The 23,962-nt window shown below is 45.9% G+C and overlaps 2 long non-coding RNA genes across 2 annotated transcripts in view; both read right to left on the bottom strand.

The window, feature by feature from the left end:
- The window catches only part of LOC122744181, a 28,494-nt gene extending 23,513 nt beyond the window's left edge, over positions 1-4,981 (bottom strand). The window contains exon 1 of the long non-coding RNA XR_006355058.1: positions 1,545-4,981. This is a non-coding gene — a long non-coding RNA (uncharacterized LOC122744181). The remainder of the gene's footprint in view (positions 1-1,544) is intronic.
- Positions 4,982-8,749: 3,768 nt separating this feature from the next.
- LOC122743743 lies at positions 8,750-22,641 on the bottom strand. Its single transcript, XR_006355014.1, has 3 exons — positions 22,364-22,641; positions 20,793-20,959; positions 8,750-15,011 (listed from the first exon to the last, which is right to left on the bottom strand). It is a non-coding gene; the product is annotated as an uncharacterized LOC122743743 (long non-coding RNA).
- Between the last annotated feature and the right edge of the window lie 1,321 nt (positions 22,642-23,962).

The raw sequence follows: 23,962 nt of genomic DNA, 5'->3' as shown, positions 1-23,962 counted from the left end.
GTAGGTGCAATGTGGCACCTTCCCTGGCATTCAGTGTGACTGTTAGGTGGCTTGTGGTCTCAGTGAGTTCCTTCCTACTGGGTGCTGCCCCATGTTCCTTTTGCCCTTATCCTGGATGGAATGGATGCCCTGAGGGCCCAGGATGGGGACAGAACCAGGGGAACTGAAGCTGTTCAATGGCTGGCCAACCTAGAACCATCGATTGCTGAAATCCCAGGCACTGACCAATGGAGAGAGAAGACCTGCCCTCTGACTAGCTATCAAGACCCACCTTGGCCTCCGAGAGCAGGTGGCCATGTGGGGCCCCAACTATGTGCTCAGAGCTAGGACCCTGCGTGTGAAATGTGGTGCCTCCCCTGACAGACAGGGATCCATGGTCGGCTCTTGGCTGGAGGGCCAATGCCAGTTGGAACTTAGATGGAGTGAAGCCCCATGCCCATTCTCCCTTGAAGTAGCTAGATGGCCTGTCCTCCCCAGCAAAGACTGGGAAACAACCTGGGACAGCCTTGGGGTGGAGAATGGCAGACAACCCTTGTCCATATCTGTTAAAAGACTTGCCAGTGAGAAATGGTGGAAGAACCCTGCCCTCTGACTAGGTATCACAACCCTGCTTGGTCTCCAGAGAGCAGGGTAGCAAGTTGGTAACTGTGTTTAGGGGTGGCAGCTAGAGGTGAAATGGGCTGCCTCCCCGGGCAGACAGGCTCAGCTGGGAGCTGGTTCTGGACTCAGTGGGTTTTCTGAGCTTAGAAGGCCAAGGCAAGGGCCAACAGAGGTTGAAGAATGCCCCATACCTATTCCACTTCCATGTGAGCCAAATGGAAGCACTCTGTCTCCAAGGACTGTTGAAGGGCCTAGGGGCTTCTCTCAGATTGGAATGTCTAATAAACCAGAGTCTGTGCTGTGGACTTTGTTTCTGTGTTACTCAGTATGGATCAGTTGCTCCCCTTGTTTGTTTGTGTGTGTGTGTGTGTGTGTGTGTGTGTCTGTCTGTCTGTCTGTCTGTCTGTCTGTCTCTGTCTCTGTATCTATGAATGTTTCTTCGTGGCAGGGGAGAGAACTGATTATAGAGAAAGAAATCAGGAAGGCAAAACTGATGATGTAAACCTGAGATTAAGTGAGCATTAAAGATAGGAAAATGTAGGGAAGAAAAGATGTCCCCACCCCTGGGCTGCGAGGTAGGGTCTACAGGTGCATGATGGTGTTTACCCTATCAGTCAGGGTTCCATTTTGGCTAACTGTGGGGACAGTGAATTTTAATTGCCACAGGGCTGGGTCAAAGAGGATCACACAGGGGGGCAGACAGCCATGTGGATTAGCCCTTGACCCTGGTGGAAGGCAAGCCCCTTGGCACAAAAAAGTGGGTACAAAGTGGGTGCCCTACAGATGCTGAATGGCTGAGAAACCTTTGCCACAAACTGAGGGTTGTGGTTCAGAGGCCAAAGGAGAGAGAAGAAAAGCCTCTGGATGATTCTTTAGCATGAGTAGCAAGGCTATCAAAAAGGACTGGAAAACATGCCCACACCCCTGTGCTGTGAGATGGGGACCTACAGGTGTAGGGTGGTGTTTACCCTGTCAGACAGGGTTCCATTTGGGGTAACTGTTGGAGAGTGAATTTTCTTTGCTACAGGGCTGGCTCAAAGAGGATCACTCATGGCGGCAGACAACCATGTGGATTCCCCCTTGACCCTGGTGGAACACAAGCCCCTTCAACAAAGAGGTGGGTACAGACTTGGGGCCCTGCAGGTGCTGAATGGCTGAGAAACCAGTATCAGGAAGCTGAGGATTGGGTTTGGAGGCCAAAGAGGAGGGAAAGAAAGGCTCTGTATGAATTGATAGATGGACTTGTAGAGATCTGAGAAAGTGCTCCAAAAGCTTGCCCCCATCCCTGGGCTGTGAGGCGGGGGACTACAGGTGCATGATGGTGTTTACCCTGTCAGACAGGGTTCCATTTTGGCTAACTGTTGGGAGGTTGAATTTTCTTTGCCACAGGGCTGGGTCAAAGGGGACCACACATGGGGGCAGACAACCATGTGGATTTCCCTTGACCCTGGTGGAAGGCAAGCCCCTTGGAACAAAGAAGTGCCTAGAAACTGGAGGCCCTATGCCTGCAGAATGGTGGAGAAACCTAGGTGTGTATTCTGAGGATTATGGGAGATGGAGGCAAAAAGGCAGAAGGAGGAAGACTCTGCTTGAGGCCTCAGACTGGACCAGAGGGTAGAGAGATAGCTGAACAGGAACCCTGGTGCCCGTGCTGGGCAGAGAGTTGAGAGCCTGTAGGTGCAATGTGGCACCTTCCCTGGCATTCAGGCTGACTGTTAGGTGGCTTGTGGTCTCAGTGAGTTCCTTCCTACAGGGTGTCAGCAAGGTCCAATGTACACTGGGTGCTGCCCCATGTTCCTTTCACCCTTATCCTGGATGGAATGGATGCCCTGAGGGCCCAGGATAGGGACAGAACCAGGGGAACTGAAGCTGTTCAATGGCTGACCAACCTAGAACCATCCAATGCTGAAATCCCAGGCACTGACCAATGGAGAGAGAAGACCTGCCCTCTTACTAGCTATCAAGACCCACCTTGGCCTCAGAGAGCAGGTTGCCATATGGGGCCCCAACTCTGTGCTCAGAGCTGGGACCCTGTGGGTGAAATGTGGTGCCTCCCCTGGCAGACAGGGATCCATGGTTGGCTCTTGACTGAAGGGCCAATGCCAGTTGGAACTTAGATGGAGTGGAGCCCCAAGCCCATTCTCCCTTGATGTAGCTGGATGGCCTGTCCTCCCAAGCAAAGACTGGGAAACAACCTGGGACAGCCTTGGGGTGGAGAATGGCAGACAACCCTTGTCCATGCCCAGATGGAAGACTTGCCCGTGAGAAATGGTGGGAGAAACCCTGCCCTCTGACTAGGTATCACAACCCTGCTTGGTCTCCAGAGAGCAGGATAGCAAGTGGGTAAATGTGCTTAGGGGTGGCAGCTAGAGGTGAAATGGGCTGCCTCCCCGGGCAGACAGGCTCAGCTGGGAGCTGGTTCTGGACTCAGTGGGTTTTCTGTGCTAGAAGGTCAAGGCAAGGGCCAGCATCCTTTGGGGAGGGCCCCGTACCCATTCCACTTCCATGCCAGTTGGAATGAGAGCAGTCCCTGCCCAAGTACTGGTAAAGGATCTAGGGGCTTGGGTCAGATTGGAATGTCTAATACACCATGGTTGTGTGCAGTGGACTTTGTTTCTGTGTCACTCATTGTGGATCAAGTGCTCCACAGGGGTGTGTGTGTGTGTGTGTGTGTGTGTGTGTGCGCGCGCCTGGGTCTGGGTCTGGGTCTGGGTCTGCGTCTGTGTCTATGAGTGTTGATTCATGGCAGGGGAGAGAACTGATTATAGAGAAAGAAATCAGGAAGGCAAAACTGATGATTGAGGGCTGAGATTGAGTGAACATTAAAGATAGGACAATGTAGGGAAGAAAAGATGTCTCCACCTCTGGGCCACGAGGTGGGGTCTACAGGTGCATGATGGTGTTTACCCTATCAGTCAGGGTTCCATTTTGGCTAACTGTGGGGAGAGTGAATTTTAATTGCCACAGGGCTGGGTCAAAGAGGATCACACAGGGGGGCAGACAGCCATGTGGATTAGCCCTTGACCCTGGTGGAAGGCAAGCCCCTTGGCACAAAAAAGTGGGTACAAAGCGGGTGCCCTACAGATGCTGAATGGCTGAGAAACCTTTGCCACAAACTGAGGGTTGTGGTTCAGAGGCCAAAGGAGAGAGAAGAAAAGCCTCTGGATGATTCTTTAGCATGAGTAGCAAGGCTATCAAAAAGGACTGGAAAACATGCCCACACCCCTGTGCTGTGAGATGGGGACCTACAGGTGTAGGGTGGTGTTTACCCTGTCAGACAGGGTTCCATTTGGGGTAACTGTTGGAGAGTGAATTTTCTTTGCTACAGGGCTGGCTCAAAGAGGATCACTCATGGCGGCAGACAACCATGTGGATTCCCCCTTGACCCTGGTGGAACACAAGCCCCTTCAACAAAGAGGTGGGTACAGACTTGGGGCCCTGCAGGTGCTGAATGGCTGAGAAACCGGTATCAAGAAGCTGAGGATTGGGTTTGGAGGCCAAAGAGGAGAGAAAGAAAGGCTCTGCATGAATTGATAGATGCACTTGTAGAGATCTGAGAAAGTGCTCCAAAAGCTTGCCCCCATCCCTGGGCTGTGAGGCGGGGGACTACAGGTGCATGATGGTGTTTACCCTGTCAGACAGGGTTCCATTTTGGCTAACTGTTGGGAGGTTGAATTTTCTTTGCCACAGGGCTGGGACAAAGGGGACCACACATGGGGGCAGACAACCATGTGGATTTCCCTTGACCCTGGTGGAAGGCAAGCCCCTTGGAACAAAGAAGTGGCTAGAAACTGGAGGGCCTATGCTTGCAGAATGGCTAAGAAACCTAGGTGTGTACTCTGAGGATTGTGGGGGATGGAGGCAAAATGGCAGAAGGAGCAAAGCTCTGCTTGAGGTCTTAGACTGGACCAGAGGCTAGAGAGATAGCTGAGCAGGAACCCTGGTGCCCGTGCTGGGCAGACAGTTGGGAGCCTGTAGGTGCAATGTGGCACCTTCCCTGGCATTCAGGCTGACTGTTAGGTGGCTTGTGGTCTCAGTGAGTTCCTTCCTACTGGGTGTCAGCAAGGTCCAATGTACACTGGGTGCTGCCCCATGTTCCTTTCACCCTTATCCTGGATGGAATGGATGCCCTGAGGGCCCAGGATAGGGACAGAACCAGGGGAACTGAAGCTGTTCAATGGCTGACCAACCTAGAACCATCCAATGCTGAAATCCCAGGCACTGACCAATGGAGAGAGAAGACCTGCCCTCTTACTAGCTATCAAGACCCACCTTGGCCTCAGAGAGCAGGTTGCCATATGGGGCCCCAACTCTGTGCTCAGAGCTGGGACCCTGTGGGTGAAATGTGGTGCCTCCCCTGGCAGACAGGGATCCATGGTTGGCTCTTGACTGAAGGGCCAATTGCAGTTGGAACTTAGATGGAGTGGAGCCCCAAGCCCATTCTCCCTTGATGTAGCTGGATGGCCTGTCCTCCCAAGCAAAGACTGGGAAACAACCTGGGACAGCCTTGGGGTGGAGAATGGCAGACAACCCTTGTCCATGCCCAGATGGAAGACTTGCCAGTGAGAAATGGTGGGAGAAACCCTGCCCTCTGACTAGGTATCACAACCCTGCTTGGTCTCCAGAGAGCAGGATAGCAAGTGGGTGAATGTGCTTAGGGGTGGCAGCTAGAGGTGAAATGGGCTGCCTCCCCGGGCAGACAGGCTCAGCTGGGAGCTGGTTCTGGACTCAGTGGGTTTTCTGTGCTAGAAGGTCAAGGCAAGGGCCAGCATCCTTTGGGGAGGGCCCCGTACCCATTCCACTTCCATGCCAGTTGGAATGAGAGCAGTCCCTGCCCAAGTACTGGTAAAGGATCTAGGGGCTTGGGTCAGATTGGAATGTCTAATACACCATGGTTGTGTGCAGTGGACTTTGTTTCTGTGTCACTCATTGTGGATCAAGTGCTCCACAGGTGTGTGTGTGTGTGTGTGTGTGTGTGTGTGTGTGTGTGCGCGCGCCTGGGTCTGGGTCTGGGTCTGGGTCTGGGTCTGCGTCTGTGTCTATGAGTGTTGATTCATGGCAGGGGAGAGAACTGATTATAGAGAAAGAAATCAGGAAGGCAAAACTGATGATTGAGGGCTGAGATTGAGTGAACATTAAAGATAGGACAATGTAGGGAAGAAAAGATGTCTCCACCTCTGGGCCACGAGGTGGGGTCTACAGGTGCATGATGGTGTTTACCCTATCAGTCAGGGTTCCATTTTGGCTAACTGTGGGGAGAGTGAATTTTAATTGCCACAGGGCTGGGTCAAAGAGGATCACACAGGGGGGCAGACAGCCATGTGGATTAGCCCTTGACCCTGGTGGAAGGCAAGCCCCTTGGCACAAAAAAGTGGGTACAAAGCGGGTGCCCTACAGATGCTGAATGGCTGAGAAACCTTTGCCACAAACTGAGGGTTGTGGTTCAGAGGCCAAAGGAGAGAGAAGAAAAGCCTCTGGATGATTCTTTAGCATGAGTAGCAAGGCTATCAAAAAGGACTGGAAAACATGCCCACACCCCTGTGCTGTGAGATGGGGACCTACAGGTGTAGGGTGGTGTTTACCCTGTCAGACAGGGTTCCATTTGGGGTAACTGTTGGAGAGTGAATTTTCTTTGCTACAGGGCTGGCTCAAAGAGGATCACTCATGGCGGCAGACAACCATGTGGATTCCCCCTTGACCCTGGTGGAACACAAGCCCCTTCAACAAAGAGGTGGGTACAGACTCGGGGCCCTGCAGGTGCTGAATGGCTGAGAAACCGGTATCAGGAAGCTGAGGATTGGGTTTGGAGGCCAAAGAGGAGAGAAAGAAAGGCTCTGCATGAATTGATAGATGCACTTGTAGAGATCTGAGAAAGTGCTCAAAAAGCTTGCCCCCAAACCTGGGCTGTGAGGCGGGGGACTACAGGTGCATGATGGTGTTTACCCTGTCAGACAGGGTTCCATTTTGGCTCACTGTTGGGAGGTTGAATTTTCTTTGCCACAGGGCTGGGACAAAGGGGACCACACATGGGGGCAGACAACCATGTGGATTTCCCTTGACCCTGGTGGAAGGCAAGCCCCTTGGAACAAAGAAATGGCTAGAAACTGGAGGGCCTATGCTTGCAGAATGGCTGAGAAACCTAGGTGTGTACTCTGAGGATTGTGGGGGATGGAGGCAAAATGGCAGAAGGAGCAAAGCTCTGCTTGAGGTCTTAGACTGAACCAGAGGCTAGAGAGATAGCTGAGCAGGAACCCTGGTGCCCGTGCTGGGCAGACAGTTGGGAGCCTGTAGGTGCAATGTGGCACCTTCCCTGGCATTCAGGCTGACTGTTAGGTGGCTTGTGGTCTCAGTGAGTTCCTTCCTACAGGGTGTCAGCAAGGTCCAATGTACACTGGGTGCAGCCCAATGTTCCTTTTTGTGGTTATCCTAGATGGAATGGATGCCCTGAGGGGCCCAGAATGGGGACAGAACCAGGGGAACTGAAGCTGTTCAATGGCTGACCAACCTAGAACTACCCATTGCTGAAATCTCGGGCACTGACCAATGGAGAGAGAAGACCTGCCCTCTGACTGGCTATCAAGACCCCCCTTGGCCTCAGAGAGCTGCCTGCCATGTTGGGCCCCAACTCTGTTCTCAGAGCTGGGACCCTGTGGGTAAAATGTGGTGCCTCCCCTGGCAGACAGGGATCCATGGTCGGCTCTTGGCTGGAGGGCCAATGCCAGTTGGAAATTAGATGGAGTGGAGCCCCATGCCCATTCTCCCTTGATGTAGCAGGATGGCCTGTCCTCCCCAGCAAAGATTGGGAAACAACCTGGGACATCCCTGGGGTGGAGAATAGCAGACAACCCTTGTCCATGCCCAGATGGAAGACTTGCCAGTGAGAAATGGTGGGAGAAACCCTGCCCTCTGACTAGGTATCACAACCCTGCTTGGTCTGCAGAGAGCAGGGTAGCATGTGGGTAACTGTGCTTAGGGGTGGCAGCTAGAGGTGAAACGGGCTGCCTCCCCGATCAGCCAGGCTCAGCTGGGAGCTGGTTCTGGACTCAGTGGGTTTTCTGACCTAGAAGGCCAATGCAAGTGTCAACATAGTTTGGGGAGTGCCCCATACCCATTCTCCTTCCTTGCCAGTTTGAATGAGAGCCAACACTGCCTAAGTACTGGTAAAGAACCTAGGGCCTTGTGTCAGATTGGAATGTCTAATACACCATGGTTGTGTGCAGTGGACTTTGTTTCTGTGTCACTCTGTATGGATCAAGTGCTCCCCAGGTGTGTTTGTGTGTGTGTGTGTCTGTGTGTGTGTGTGTGTGTGTGTGCCTTTGTTTGTATTTGTTTCTGAATGTTTCTTTGTGGCAAGGGAGAGAACTGATTACAAAGAAAGAAATCAGGAAGGCAAAAGTGATGATTTAGGCCTGAGATTGAGTGAGCATTAAAGACAGGAAAATGTAGCAAAGAAAAGATGTCCCTACCCCTGGGCTGTGAGGTGGGGACCTACAGGTGTAGGGTGGTGTTTACCCTGTCAGACAGCGTTCTGTTTTCGCCCACTGTTGGGAGAGTGAATTTTCTTTGCTACAGGGCTGGCTCAAAGAGGATCGCTCAGGGGGCAGATAGCCAAGTGATTCCTACTTGACACTGTTGGAAGGTAAGTCCCTTGGAACTAAGACGTGGTTACAAACTGGGGGCCCCGCAGATGCTGAATGGCTGAAAAACCGTTATCAGGGAGCTGAGAATTGCTTTTGCAGGCCAAAGGGGAGAGAAAGAAAGGCTCTGCATGAATCGATAGAGGTACTTGTACAGAATGTCTAAGAAATCTATATTTGAACTCTGGGGATTATGGGGGGTGGAGGCACAAGGGCAGAAGGAGCAAGGCTCTGCTTGAGGTCTTAGAGTGGACCAGAAGCTAGAGAGATAGCTCAGTAGGATCCCTTGTGCCCCCATTGAGCAGAGTTTTGGGGGACTGCAGGTACAATGTGGCACCTTCACCTTTGTTTCTTCCTCTTTCATTCCTATGGAATGGTAGCCTTTTCAAGAATAAATAGAAACAAATTTTTCGATATTTTGAGGTAGAATGACTGAGGAACATTCTTTTCTACACTAAGGACTGTGCAATAGAGGTAGAAGAGTTTTTAGAGGAAGTGTTTCATCAATATACTAGAGCTGGCAAGAGGGCATTGAGTAATTTTTTTTTTTTTTTTTTTTTTGCAGGGCAATGGGGGTTAAGTGACTTGCCTGGGGTCACACAGCTAGTAAGTGTCAAGTGTCTGAGGCCGGATTTTAACTCAGGAACTCCTGAATCCAGGGCCGGTATTTTATCCACTGCGCCACCTAGCTGCCCCGAGTAAATTTTTAAAAATACATGCCACCTGGTTTGTTTTATATGTGGGCCACTTCAGCTTCAATAATACTCACCCTAGAAGAGATGCTTACTTTTTCCTTTGTTACTTTTGAAATATTTTTCTTTGTCAATGACCCAATTTAAAGAATTCCATATCCAAATGTATCCCTCTTTTAATCCTTTTTCCTTTAACTAGACTTATTTGATTGCCCTTAGTATCAATGTAACAACACCTATCTAGTGATTTTTTTACATTTATTTTTGTTTGATAAGTAAGATCAAGTAGTTCTCTGAGTTTTGGGTTCTTTCTTTTTTATCGTTAACATTATTGTTTCCTGTGACTTAGTTAGGAATCTTTTTTCCTTCTATGTGCAGAGATTTAAGGCAATTTGAATCCAAATAATCCCCTCTCTTTCAGACTTGGTCACTTTTTCCTGAGCTATTGATTAATTTTTTCTTCTTTTTCTATTAATATTCAAGGTGTCAGTTACATAAGTGTAAACAACCTTGCTCATTTGACCTTTTTAAGTCAGAATTAATATACTTTCTGACTACTATGTGGAATTGAGCTGGAGTCCCTAAATCCGAACAATTCTGGACAGCCAGTTTTTGTCTGTACAGTGGTTGCTTTTGCTAACGGATAAAGAGACAAAAAAACAAACTGTGGACTGAGTAATTATATCGACCTCTAGTTTCCAACACAGTGTCTAGTTTGTATGTGATAGAACAGGTAAAAGGCAACAAGAAATTCCCCTGGAATGACACCTGGGGTTCATTCCTTTTAAATTTTGGTGCCTTTTTACTCATATGGGTTCTCTTTTGCTGTGATTTTTTTTTCTCACCTCTTTTGTTTGTTTTGCTAAAGGGCAGGTTCATGGTGGTACATGGGAATGGCCTCCTCCTACCTGAATCAAGATTTTGTTAATGTATGCTCAATCATAGAAGTGGAAACAAACCAGTAAGCCTTCTAGATGAAGCATGATTGATAGATTTCTGCCCACATATTGACTACACTATATAAAAGGAAGAAAGAATGAAGAAGAATTCCTTTCCTGTGTATTTACAAAGAATAATTTAGATTCCAAAGAACAAATAAGAAAACATGACACCTTCCTCCCTGTGTGTTGAGACTTGGGTGGAGCTTTGTTTACTTTTTTCCCCCTAAAACTATTGTCAGTTCAATGAATGCCATAAGTAGGTAAAGGAAGAGAATATTTTGAGGAAGCCTTTCTTTATGATTATAACACAATACTATTTCATAAGAAGATTATGAAAAGGTCAGGAATTTTGAGAATCCCTGGAAGATTTTTAACAAACATATAAAGAATATAGGTATAAAATAAAAATATATTCACCATTTACAGTAATATATAAGTAAAAAAGAAACTAAGCTCTGTGTAATTTTCAAGACCTTTTTTTTCCCAATAGTAGATATTGAACCATGCCTTTCTCTTTTGGTCTTAGAGTTTGGGCTCAACAATTTCACTCTTTTTACATTCGTTGCCTGACAGGGTCACCCTTTGGGTTGTTGTTGCTTCAATTTTTCTTTGCTACAAGGCATGTTCACGATGGATTTCCAGTGGGGACGACCATACCTGCTCTTTCTACCTTTTTATAGGTGCTGTCAATATACTTTGTAGTAAAGAATTGGAAACAACCCGGGTGCCTTCCCCTAGAGGAATGGGTGAGTAAATCATGTCCTCACGTACGAACGTAACATATTATTGTACAGGAAAAAGGAGTAATATTAGGACATCAAGAAACACTTAAAGAATTCTTTGATCTTATGAGTGAAGTAAGCTCAATGAGGAGCAGAATATATACAATGACTACAATCATCTAAATGGAAAAACAAACACCAAAAAGAAGCTAACCTCTGGCAAATTGTAATGACCTGCCTTGATTGTAGAAAGCAGATAATGCACTATTCTTCCCCTCCTTGGGATGAGAGGTTTGGGTCTATAGTTACATACTATTGTCTACACTGTCAGCCAGGGTGACTTTGGAGTTGCTAATGCCTAACTGTTTTCCCCTACTACAAAGCAGATTTAGTGTGGAACTGCAATGGTTCTGATCATGCCCATTTCACCTAAACTTGATAGAGGAGCTGTATATTTGTTTTTAAGTACAGAATGGAAAATATACTACGTGCCCTTCATTCAGGGAATGGCTGAAGAAACTGTTTTCCAGTACCCATGTAATGTGAAATTGTTGTGTCATATGAAAGAACTAATGCAAGGAATCCCAAGAAACACGGGAAGACCTCTAGAAACTGATGCAATCAAGTGAGCGTATTCAAGAGAAGAATATATATATATATATGCATATATATGTATATACAATAAATGAAAAGAATGAAAAAAGGAACCCAAACTCTGCATAGTTATAATGACTCTTCTTGGTTCCAAAGACCAGATACTGAAATATGCCTTCCTCTCTTGGCTGAGAATTGGACAGCTATGGGCACAGCATGTTGCATTCCCTCTCTGAATCAATCAATTAATGGCTATTTTTTGTTTCTCTTGGTTACAATGAATTGTTTAATGCTGAAACAGAAGAAGGTCGACTATTGCTGCTTCTTCTACCTTGAAGTAGGTGTTTTAAATATCCCTAAGGTGGTAGGTATGAACTTGATGCGCTCCCTGGATGAAAGAAACTCACTGAATACAAGTTGCAATACTATTGGTATATACAACCAAACTCCTATATCTTGCTGGTGTTAAAAAGGAAGGATAGGCTAAAACCAGCAGTCCAAAAGGGAGAAGGCACAAGGCTAATGCTTACTTTCTATACTAATCGGATTCTACCAGATTTCTGCCCATAGCTGGTGTCAGGAGGCATGGCTTGACTTGCAATTTTTGAAAGAATGACCTCTTCTTATAATAGGTGCTGTCCTTGTTATCATGGTCAGATTGGCTTTCAGGACCAGGGGAGGACCCTTTTCTAGGTAGGAGAGTCTCCTGCTCCTCCTTTGCTACTCATATCCCCGGCCCAAGAAATCTTGTTGCCTTTGCAGCCACCTGGAAAGTCACACATGCCAGTGTCACAATATTCCCAAAGAGGGGCAAGAATCACGTCTCTGATTGCAGAGGCTTGGTTATAGGTGTCTTGGGCCATATTCTAGCCAGTGCCTTTTCAAGCACAGCCCCTGAACAAATTGGAAAGTCCTTCCAAAAAGGAGCTCAACCAGGGAAGAGCGAGCAAAGAGGAGGCGGGAAGGGGGAGACGGAGAGATGTCCAGCTGTCAGTCCTCAGACAGCAGCAGCAAGCTTGGTGCTGTTGGAGAGATTTTTTTGTCTCCCTAAAAAACAACCCCCTTCCCTTATTCTAGAGTCCAAGCAAAGCCCTTGGCTTGTGGACTTTCCTTTCTGTGATGGCCCAGCTCTGCCCCTCACAACTGCTGAATGCTGTGACATATCACAGGACACTCTGTCATGTGTCCCTTATTATAAAATCGGAGACTCTCAGGACAGGCTCCTGTGCAGTACCATAGGTCTGTTGGCTGAGGAACATCTTACAAATTTGCCCACAGCAACTCTCTAAAGACCCGCTTCTAAGTTTGTAGCGGGGTCACAACATTTGTTGGGAATACCCACAATATGTTTGAAGGGTTTAAGTAAAGACTCAGAAGTGGGAAGGATTTTTGAAGTGATCTAGTCCATCTTCCCACTCTATGATATTGCTGGGGGGTGGGGTGGTGGAAGGGGAGCTTCTCTGAGCCTCTGTTTGAATACTTCCAGTGTCAGGAAGCTTACAGTCCTTCCTGAGGCCTGTTGATCCACTGCAGGCCAGCTCTGACTGTCAGGAATGTTGTTCCTTGTACCAGGCTACAATATTTCTCCCTGTCACTTCCACCCAATGGTACACATTCACTTGGCACAGTCTTCCCACAACCATTTTCCCTCCATCGTACATGCCTCTCTTGCTAACAAGGAAGGACTCAATCCCAAAGGGAAATACAGTTCAGCAATGTTGAAGATTCCAAAGGCTGAGATGTTTATGAGCTTCTCTAAGGTCCAGAAGAAAGTATTTTACTTTTAGGACCTTAACCAAAGAAATAATAACCCAGCCTAAAACAATAATAACAATAAGTATCAACCCAAGAGAACTATGTGCCTAGCCCAATGCTAGACTACATTCACCCTGGGAGCTACAAAGACATATAAAGCACGTTCCCGGCCCTCAACACAAGCTGGAGCTCACCATTTGGAAAGGGAGCCCAGGCTCACACATAGGTTAAGCTGAGTAACAATACAAGACAACAATAGAACACTCACTGGACAGTATATGATGTGAGTGCCAAGCAAACAATACAGTACAGACAAGTGCTGTTTGAGTTCAGAAGAGGGAGAGGTCCCCTGAGACTGTGTGGGTCAGGGAAGGCTTCATGGAGGATGTAGGGCTTGAGCTGAGCCTTTGAAAGATGATAAGGTTCCTCTGTGAAGCTCAACTCTAGTCACCCTCTTCAGAGGTCTCATGCAGAAGGTGACTGGGAATCCTTGAAGTCTGTGCCCCAGGGGCTAGGGGGACAAGCTCCCCTGCCAGGTCTCCAAGGATGGGCCACGCATGGACCATCGTCTGAGGACCAGCCAAGCTAAGTTCATTAAGACTTAGGGCCAGGTTGGCCTTATGGTGATGAAAGTTTTTGGAAGCAGTACTTCTCAAAGAGCATCAGCTAAGCCACAGAGGGAGCTACAACTTGTATCAGTGGAAGGAGTTCCCACACCAGTGAAATGACAGATCCTTGAAGTGTTGAATCATTTGAAGGAAGGGAGCTAGGGTTGGAAAAGAGAGTATGGGACTGCAGTGTGGCCCACAGCCTAACGAATCTGGATTTGATCCTGCTAGGAATAGGGAACCACTGGAAAGTCTGAACGGGGAAGTGACATAATGAATGAAATCAGTAGTCTAGTGACAACTCTGGCATTATCCCTCCCTCTCCCTGAGCAACCGACTCTTTAACAGGCTTCACTCAGCCGTCCAAAGAGGGAGTTCAGCCTACAGTGTCTGTGACTCCAGAGCCCCTCCCGGAGCATACCTGGAGCCACTCGGAGCCAATGCCCCGTTAGGCACAATGGTTTCTAGGAGCCAATGCCCCATTAAGCACAATCGTTTCTAGGAGCCAATGCCCCATTAGGCACAATGGTTTTCAGGAGCCAATGCTCCATTGAGGAAAATGGTCTTGGGCCGAAAAATAGGGTGTGGCTCCCTGGAGAGACCACATTGCTCCATGGTCCTGATTCCTTTCACTGCCTGGCAGCTGCCTGAGCCCAGAGTAGCAGTGACACCAAAGCTGCTCACCCAGTTTAGACAAAATGATCTGTCTCTATCTTTAGAAATGCCAGGAAATCAAATGCTTTAGACCCAGGTACATGTATTATTTGTAAGCATGCTGGGATGCTTACTTCTACAATAGAGCCAATTAGTAGCAGACCAGGAGCTCAGGCCATTTTGCCCTAAAGGCCTCAGGTTCACCAGCTGCAAATTTACAGAGTAGGACCAGAGTATCTCTAAGGTCCCTTCAAAATAACCTTGGACTTGAAGTCAGAAGACTGAGTTCAAATCCCACCTTTGCCCCATTTGTGATTTTTGGGCAAGTAATTCCCAAGATGGATTCTCCATCTGTTAAATGAGAGGGGGTGGACTTAATAGTCTTGTAAGAACTACAGAACAGCTCTCTTACTGAGGATTGATGACCTTATTCCAGGCCATATTCTCCTGAGGGGTTACAGAAATCATCACTCAGCTTGTCAGTGTAGAAATCACCTGCTCAGTTTTTGTAGGATTTTAGGGATGCTTCCCCAAATCCTCCTTATATTTCTTGTCCTCCTTTTGATCTTCTCTCAAGACCCCAGATGAGCTAAGGCTAGACACTAAGGCATTGATTAACGCAATCGAGGGGCTGTTACTGTAGAATATTTGACCGACCTTTGTAACCATCTTCGAAGAATGTTCTTCCAGTTGGGCTTCCTTTTCCGCTTCTTCTTCCTCTTCTTCTTTCTCTTCCTTTTGCTTTTCCTTTTACGCATCCTGATCTGGTCGATCTGGTCCCTCTCACATTGTTGACTCACTTCTGGTCCTGAAAGGAAAAGAACAAAATCATCAAAGCAAAGTCTAACGATGCTTTTCTTCTATCAACTGAGATGCACAGCTCTTACTTTGCACTAGGTAATCATTTGTCCAATTTTTTTTTTTAAGACTATCACCTTTCATTAGGGAAAGAATAGACTAGAAGAAAAACAGAAACTTCTACCTCACAGTAATGACAACCTCACAGACAATGCTTGGGACAGTTAGATTTTAGCATTTATTTTAATGAACACAGCTGGGTCTTTCCTTTCCTCATACATGCAAAGGCAGATCTTTTGATCCTCAATAGAAAATAAAGGAGGGTCAGGGTTCTGGGATGGACACGTGGACCTAGGTCATGTTATAAGTTGGAGGCAGCCCTTTATGCCCTTCTAGGAAGAAGATCCTTTTGCCTGGTAGGAAGGAGATTGCTCTTAGGATTCTTAATGGTCCTCATCAGTGAGGGTAGGGCACTCCACAGGTGAATTTCACTTTGTGTGATCACCACATTCCAGGAAAGTTATTAGTAAATCAAATCTATAATGATGGAAGCAACTATAGGTTTTTCCAAATAAATATTTTAAAAATAGAATTCCGTTTTAAATGTGTGGATGGAGCTGATTATCTAAGGAGAACCTGCAGTGTGGATTTTGGCAAAGGAAGGGAATTTTGGAAACATTTTATCCAAAATGTTGCTAAAAACTGGCAGCTTATTATCCAGATCTTGGACTCCTAAAGATTTTAGGATTCAGTTTCTATGTGGCCTGGGGATGAGGCAAACTGGAAAACCATTTTAAAAAGTGTTCACTGGGCAGCTAGGTGGTGCAGTGCATAAAGCACTGGGCCTGGAGCAAGGAAGACCTGAGTTCAAACTTTACCTTATACACTTTCTAGTGTGATCCTGGGCAAGTCACTTAACCTCAATTGCCCCTCCCCCCACAAAGTGATCTCCATTAGGCACACTAATTTAGAGGAAGGGGCTGCCATTGAAGACCACACGGTGGCATGTATTATTATGAGAACAAGGTTTCCTGGAGCTATCAGAGCCAATCCTACTCTCTGCTGCCACTATCATTTTATAAAATGGATGGTTTGTCAAAAGACACTTGAGTGGCTTATTCAGATGCTCTGTAGCTGGTTTGGTTTTTTTTTTGGGGGGGGGCAGGACAGTGAGGGTTAAGTGACTTGCCCAGGGTCACACAGCTAGTAAGTGTCAAGTATCTGAAGCTGGATTTGAACTCAGGTCCTCCTGAATCCAGGGCCAGTGCTCTATCCACTGTGCCACTTAGCTACCCCCTGTAGCTGCTTCTTTTTAAAAATTTGTTACTTAAAAATCTGAGCTTGTCTGTATATAGTTAATAGTGAGAATAAGCCAGGTTCAGAATATTCTTTTCAATTGTGCTGCGTGATTTTTAATTGTACAGCAGGAAGGGCCTCTGAAGAGGGATTCCTGACATTCTTCCCTTTGATAGCATATGTGAATGCTAGATATAGAATGTAGAATTTTAGAGCTGGGGAGACCTTAAAGGTCACTTTATCCAATGTCCTCTTTTAACAACTTGGGAAATTGAGGCCAGAGAGGGAGTGATTTACCCAAGGCCAAATGAGTGACTAAACTAGCAAACAGGTGTGCTTACTTTAAAGTCCAATACTCTTTCCACACCATATTAGCTCTCTTTCCAGCTCAAGGGGACAGAAGTCTAGTCTAAGCCCTTTCTTCTTTTCAGAAATAAAACCAATTAAACTTATTGACTTTTTAAAAAAATAAATACATGGTACCAAAGTGTGCAAGGGAAATATTAAAAGATCTAAGGCTTTTTTTTTAGTATATTTTCTTTCTTGCCTTTCTCATCCCCTTTCTCCACCCCAATTCCTGTGGAAGCTTATAATTTTATGAGGAAGTTGATTGTTTATCTGAAATCACCTTTAAAAACATTCTAGAGGGGGCAGCTAGGTGGCGCAGTGGATAGAGCACTGGCCCTGGATTCAGGAGGACTTAAGTTCAAATCCAGCCTCAGATACTTGACACTTGCTAGCTGTGTGACCCTGGGCAAGTCACTTAACCCTCACTGCCCCGCCCCCCCCCCAAAAAAAAACATTCTAGAAACAAGTTAAATCTACACATGTCACAAGCTGTAACTTCAGGGCCTTGCCAGTGTGTCTCTTAGCACATCCCCTCTCCCCAGAACCTTAACAAAAATGTTTCCACTAAGGGCAAGCTTCATAAAGTATGAGTAGTAGAAAATGCACCTTGAAATCAACTTTTTAAAACCAAGTTCAGGTGGGGCAGAAAGGCTAGGACATAGTCTTGTTGGGAAGGAGGTGGAACATGAAAGGCACTTACCTGGGGTAGAGGAACTAGGGGAGATAAGCGGGTACCTTTTGGTAGCTTCCTAATTTAACAGGTTGTGCTTACAATTAACTAGGTGGTAAACGCAGGTATATCTATGCTGCTGAAGGAGTTGGAATGCAACTGGTGCCCTCTATATGTCACCTCTATAGAGTAAAGCTCAGACTGCCCCATCCTAGTTCTATCTCTGAAACCCACTCCTCTTTTCAAATACCAGTTTATTTTTGTTTTTTGTTAAGATACTACGGACTACTTTAGGTTGCTCCTGGGCTGCAAGGAAGGGCATGAAAATGACCTTAGATAAGACAAGCTTTCCTTCCTTCACTAGACTCCTCAAGGGTTCACTTTGAGGTCACAGGACAGTAGTGAAAAATGCCCTGGATTTGACTTCTTTTTTTGTTTTTGACTCCTCAGTATCCATCCAGCCTAGTGCCTGGCACAGAGTGCCTCGATTTAATATATACTTGTTGATGGATTGATTATTGTAGTTCAAGGACCTGGATTAGAATCCCACTTTAATCAAGTTATTTTCTGGGTCTCAGTTTCCACATCTGGAAAAAGAGGAGATTGGGCTTGATCGATAAGGGTCCCTTCCTACGAGCAACAGCAAGGGGTATAAGGAATAATCAGTGAAGAATGAAAATATTCTAAGGCAAGGTCCATTTTAAACTTCCACTATAGGGAAGAAGGGAAGCAAGGCCAATTTGTTCTGCGATGATTGGATAGAGGGTTGCTCCCCACCCCAACCCTGGTACAGGGTACCAACAGGGCCACTGTTACTGGTGACTCTCCAACCTGTGAAGTCTGTAGTGCTAAAACATATTATAAGGTCTGCAGCACCTCGTTAGCACTGGTGAGAAAAACTCCCTGGGAGAAGTAATAGCCCCTTAAGAGACTTAAAGAGCCCAAGGCTGGAGAATCAGTAGAACTAGGTTCTAATTCCCACCCTATGGCTAATTCACTGTGTGAACTTGGATGAGTGAGTCTCTTCCTCCCTCTGGGCCTCAATTTCCTCAAATTGTAAAAGAGCCTTTTTTTTGAGGGCTTTGACTCTATGAATCTGAATTTCCCTCAACATGCTTGCCCTGGATCTACTTCACAAGGTTGGTCTGAGAGCAAATGAGATCATGGTTTCCCAAGTGCTTTGTAAATAAATATTCCTGACCCACATTTATATAGTGCTTTAAAGTTTACAAAGTGCCTAGAGCTGTGCAAGTGTAAGACACGTTATTTTTATAAAATCTGACTTTCAAAGCAAGCGGCTACCTAGCCCAGAAACTGGGATCAAAAAGTGATTTGTTTTTACATACATTTTGGAAAATAAAATTCTATTCAATAAAAAAAAATACTTTGGCAAAAAAAAAAAAAGCGACGGCAAGTTTGTATGTGCCCCTCCCCCGATCAGATTGCTTTAGTTCCCCCTGTCCCCCATCATGCTCTGCTAACTATTGAGGTAGGGGGAAGAGTTGGAAGGACAAAGTCTGCTGTTTGGACAAGGGGTGTTCCCTTCAACTAGGTTTATCACCCACAAAACGGTTACATATTGACACTGGAAAAAAGTAGTGTACCTTTTTCTGCCTGTTAGCTCATGACCCCAGGCAAACATTGGAAAAGGAGTAGTTTCAATATTTGGGGCATTGTGTACAGAACTGAACCTTGTATACAAGTAGCATATAGTTGTGTATTCTGGCTTCTATCATAATTCACCTCAACTTCTCCGGGAAGTTTCTGGAAGAATGGAAGGACAAGGGAAAAAAACTGTGGGTTTCTTGAGAACAGGGATTATATTTGGGGGGCATTTTGGGTGGGAACTTTATTTGTATTCTTGGTGCTTAATAAATTCTTGTTGATTTGAATTGACTTGGAGGGAGAGGAGGATAAGGAGCCATTAGGAAAATAGAAAAATTGGGTGGATTTACTCCTTCCTTTTGAAAAAACAAAAAGAAGCGGAACAGATATCCCATTCCTTGCTTGTACTCCCTTGGGTATAGACATTGTGATATTCATAATGGCTATGATAAGGGTTTAGGGCAAGGGTTCCCAATATACATACCTTTAGAAGGTATGAAAAACTTTTCAAAGGAGTATGGAGAATATTTGGGAAATAACTACTATCTTAACAAAATTCATTCATTCTCCTTATTTCTCATTTAATTATTTATTTTTATATGCATTGGAGTTATAAACTCTAGCAGTTATTTCTTTTCATGTTGAAAAGGGGGTTCCAGAAGGTTTGCTGAAAGCCAAGGGGATATCCAATTGAAAAAGGTGGGACAGAAGGGTGATGGGTGATCCTTGGTTTACATGGAACACATGGGGTTTGGGGGCTGGCTGGATCCTTGGGAGCCTTTTGCATTGAAGGCACCTTTGGTGCTTGGGGGCCAGAGGGTCCAGGGTGTGGTCCACCAGCTGAATGGCAGGCATTGGCTCTTAGGGCTAATTTTTGGCTCTAGGCCCTGGTTGGGGAGGGGTTTGAGGGTGGGGGTGAGGAAGTAGCTCCTATTTCTATAGGGTTTTAAGATTTACAAAACATATTTTTTTTTCACAATCACTCAGTTAAGTAGATAGAAGTAAAGGATTCTCATCCTGATTTTACATGGGAAGAAACAAAGACTTAAAGAAATGTCCAGGGTCACACAGCTAGTCATGGACAGGATTCATATCCAAATCTTTCCCAGAATCTAAATCTAGAGCTCTTTACACCACGCTAAAAGGGGCCCTTATGTTTCTTTCTAGGTTGGCCCGTCTAGTCCCCCTAGAATAGGAAAGGAAAAGGGAATTGGGCAAAGACTGACTGAAGCTGTAACCCTCAAGAACCTGAGCACAGTGGATGAGGTATGAGAGTGAGAAGTCCTCTCAGTGGCCAAAATACCTACCCCACCATCCTGTTGTGGATACCTGAAACGCCACAATTAAAAGATCCAGTTGAACGAAGAAACTGTCTCCTGTTAAAAAGCATGTTAAGCCCTTACCGCATCTCATGTATCAATAACAACTTAGTGTGAATTAGTCTAAAAGATGCTTTTCCAAAGTGAGAGCTGCTGGAATGAGATACTTGACAAGTTAGTTTTGATAAGGGAGATTGTGGTGAACTAGGTCTAGAATACAGATATGGTATGGGTGAGGTAAGTGGATACCAAAGAGAGAACTGGGCAACTTTTGACAATGGCCACGCCCTAGTTGGTGATACTCTTAGATCTGGCCAAAGGGAGAACTGAGTCCAAAAATGGCCAGATCTGGGTGGAGGGAGGGGGAGGGGGAGGGGGAGGAGATCTGACTTCGGATAAGCTCAAACCATAAGTTCAGTGCCACTCCTTCACCCGCATTTCTAGCAGAACTATATACAAAATGGGGAAGGTATCCCACACCCTGAATTCACTGCCTCTTTCTCAGTGACTCTCTGACATGCTCATAAAGCAAAGGAGGCTAGTTGTAGCTCACCTGAACTGCTGAGCTAGGTGGGGCAGATGTTTCCACATGGTTTCAATGCTCATTTTCAGAGCAACCGCTCTAATTTTATCTGCCAACGTGGATGATTTACTCTACCAACGTATATGATTTTCTGCGTCAAAATAGATGATTTTCTCCATTCAGGAGACCTGAAGTTCCTGTAAGGAAGAAGAAGAAAGACCTTTAAAATTCTCAGGCTAATAGCCCCTTACCCTGTCCCTTTATGAGTTATTAAAAACATATAGATTCAACAACCATCAAGTCATCTGTACACGCAGTGGGGAAAACATTGTCTTTCTTTAACTTGAACAACCGCCAAGTGCTAGAATTCACATTATCAGTACTCCTCATGAGATATTTTACTTTGCTTTGGGATATTTAGAACGCTTATTTTAGTGATACGACTTTTACAAAACACCAGGATCTAGTATATAGGTCTCTATATGGTGACCTTGTATTCTTTTTTCAAACTTGGACTTCCCTTTGCATTTCATTCTCTAACTCAAAGTCAATCCCCTGGTAGAAAAGTTACACATTATTCACATGCTTACCAGAATTCAAGGGCTCCAGTTATCTACTCTACAGAGTCAAAGTGCAAGACTTTTTTTTTAAAGTGTATATTGTATTGACCTGGCTCTGGGAGCTTTCTGACCTTCCCTGTACTGTAGCAATCCACACAATCTATCATGATCATGAAAAAATTGCTATGGAATTAAGTCTTTGCATTACTCCATACTTCTCTTAATCAATTCTGTTTATATAATGCATTTTCTAAGATGACGGGAAGTCGGCACCCTAAAATGAACCCAGATAACAAAACAGTAGAATCTTTGAGGGGGAACCAGAAGACAGGAGCATTTCAAAATAAGGTTTATCCCCCTTTTACAGATGAGGAAAACTGAGGGCGCTGCCAAGTTGAATGATTTATTTGCCAAATGGGTGGGCAACTTCTCTGTTTCTCCAAACAGAAAAGAGACAAGATTCTGTGTGGGCAAAGCCTTTCTACTTTGTAATTCCTAACAAGGTTGGGCATCTGGACTGGAACACTTCTGCTGGATTGTGCCACCACGCTATTGCCCAGGAAATTGCCCAAATTATTATACAGATGACATTAACTGGCTTTGTTAAGAATACTTGCTATACAGTACCATACGACGCAAATTTTACATGGAGAATAAGTTTCATACCCACTTCTTGCTAAAAGACAGATTGTACTTTTTTTAAACCAAATTTTAAAAGCCGCACTTTATGAGAGTTAAAAGATCTGGCTTCTAATTCTAGCAGAGATTTTTTTTTTCTTAACCACTCCGGACTCACTGAAATAACTATTTACTTTAGAGCGGATTTGGTGGGTTCATTTTGGATCCCATCCAAGAATTTAGTTACTAAAGTAATTTTTAAAAACCCTATTATGAGCATGTCTCTCCTGTAAAGCTGAGTATCTGGACCCCCCACCTCTAAAACAATAGGATTATAAACTCCCCAAGGGCAGGGACCCTGCCTGCTCCTTCCCTTCCTCCTTTCCCCCACAGCGCCTAGCACGGCGAGCGCCCCATACATACTTATTGACGGGTTGACAGCGTCTCCGATGCATAGCACATCAGTTTCGCGAAGTTCCCGGAGTGTCCCACGAAGTCTAAACTCGCCGAGGAAGAGAGGGGAGATTCGGCCGTCGTCCAGATGTTCTTCTTCCGTAGCGTGAGCTGCCGCCGAGTCACTGCACTCTCTGCAGCCAGAGGGTCTCTGCAGAGATGAAACAGGAGACTTTGGAAGAGTCAGGGGCTGGTGTTCGCCCCGTGAAATAACTCATCCATCCTAGCGTCTCTGCAGACGCAGGAGTTGCTCCTGATCTTAGCAGTGGTGACTGCTCTGTGCGCAGCCCCTTTTAAATGGTGGGTCCTGACTCACCTTCCCTCTTTCCTCCCACAATGCCCAATGAGAGATTGTTAACAAGACGAGATCCCAGGGTCTGTTTTCGGAGCAGATGGAAGCCTGCCAAACACGGAGGAGAGACTCGGCTTGCCTCCCAGCTCCCTCCACACAAGCTCACTGTCCCGGCAGAGCCAAACACCAAGAGCAAACTCCGGCATCCTCCCTCCTCCAAACTCCTCGAACTTCCAGTCCTAGTCTCGCAGCAAATTGGACCCCAGGTGAGTTCTCCAGTCCCCAGAGGAGGAACAAGTCAGCCCCTTAGAGGCCAACTCTTCTATTCAGAGCCTGCTGGGGAAATGTATGAGCCTCCCTTTGCTGAGAGGCCTCCAACTGGCTGGAAAAAACAGGGGGATCTTTTTTTTTTTAATTTAAGTTTTATTGTTGATTAAACGATAAGATATTACCAGAGATTGCTTGCAGAAGAAAAACAAAGCCCTGTTGAAGTCACCGGCTATCTACCCAAAGATACTAAAGTAGCCCCTCTATGTCATTAGTCTCATACAGAATCCCCACATACCACAAAGAGGGTATATGTTGTCTTAAAAGGTATATAGCTGTATACAGTGGGGAAAGCACCTCAATATAGGAAGGAGCACAGGACCAGAAATCAGGAGATATGAGTTCATTAGAAATTGTGTCACTAACTTGTGTGATCCCCTACTTTGCCCCCAACTCACTGTCCCTTGGATAAATCACTTCACTTCATTTGCCCTCAGTTTCCCATTCTGTAAACCGAGGACCTTGAACTAGATGATCTCCATGTTCCCTTCCAGTTCTCTGATCTATGATTCAAAGAGTCAAAGCCACTTCATTCTTCCATGCCTCAGCTCCTCATAAGACTTGCTGCAGTTTTGGGGAGGATCAAAAGAAATAAGAAAGCGCTTTACAAAACCCTTTGCACTTTGTATAGACCTATGTAGGTACACACAACAATCATTTCTAAGCCCTTTTTGAGCAGAAGAAAGACCCCTAACAACCTCCTGATCCAACTGGGAGCTTTCTAGTTCTAAGTTACTTCTCGGTTTTATGCCCTGATGATGGAAGATCAGAGATGAAGAACAACTTTATCTTTCATAAAATCTTAGCAAGTAAAACTATGGAAAGATTATTACCCAGTGCTACTTTCCTTCCCCTGTGATCAGGGAGGCTCCCTTGGGGCTGCAGCTGCAGTGGGGTGTTTCCCAACCTTTTTCAATCAGAGCCCCACCTGTGAACATGCTGGGACACAC

Source organism: Dromiciops gliroides, chromosome 2 (genome assembly GCF_019393635.1).
Source record: "Dromiciops gliroides isolate mDroGli1 chromosome 2, mDroGli1.pri, whole genome shotgun sequence".
NCBI lineage: Eukaryota > Metazoa > Chordata > Mammalia > Microbiotheria > Microbiotheriidae > Dromiciops > Dromiciops gliroides.
This window is presented reverse-complemented; position numbering and strand designations above follow the sequence as displayed.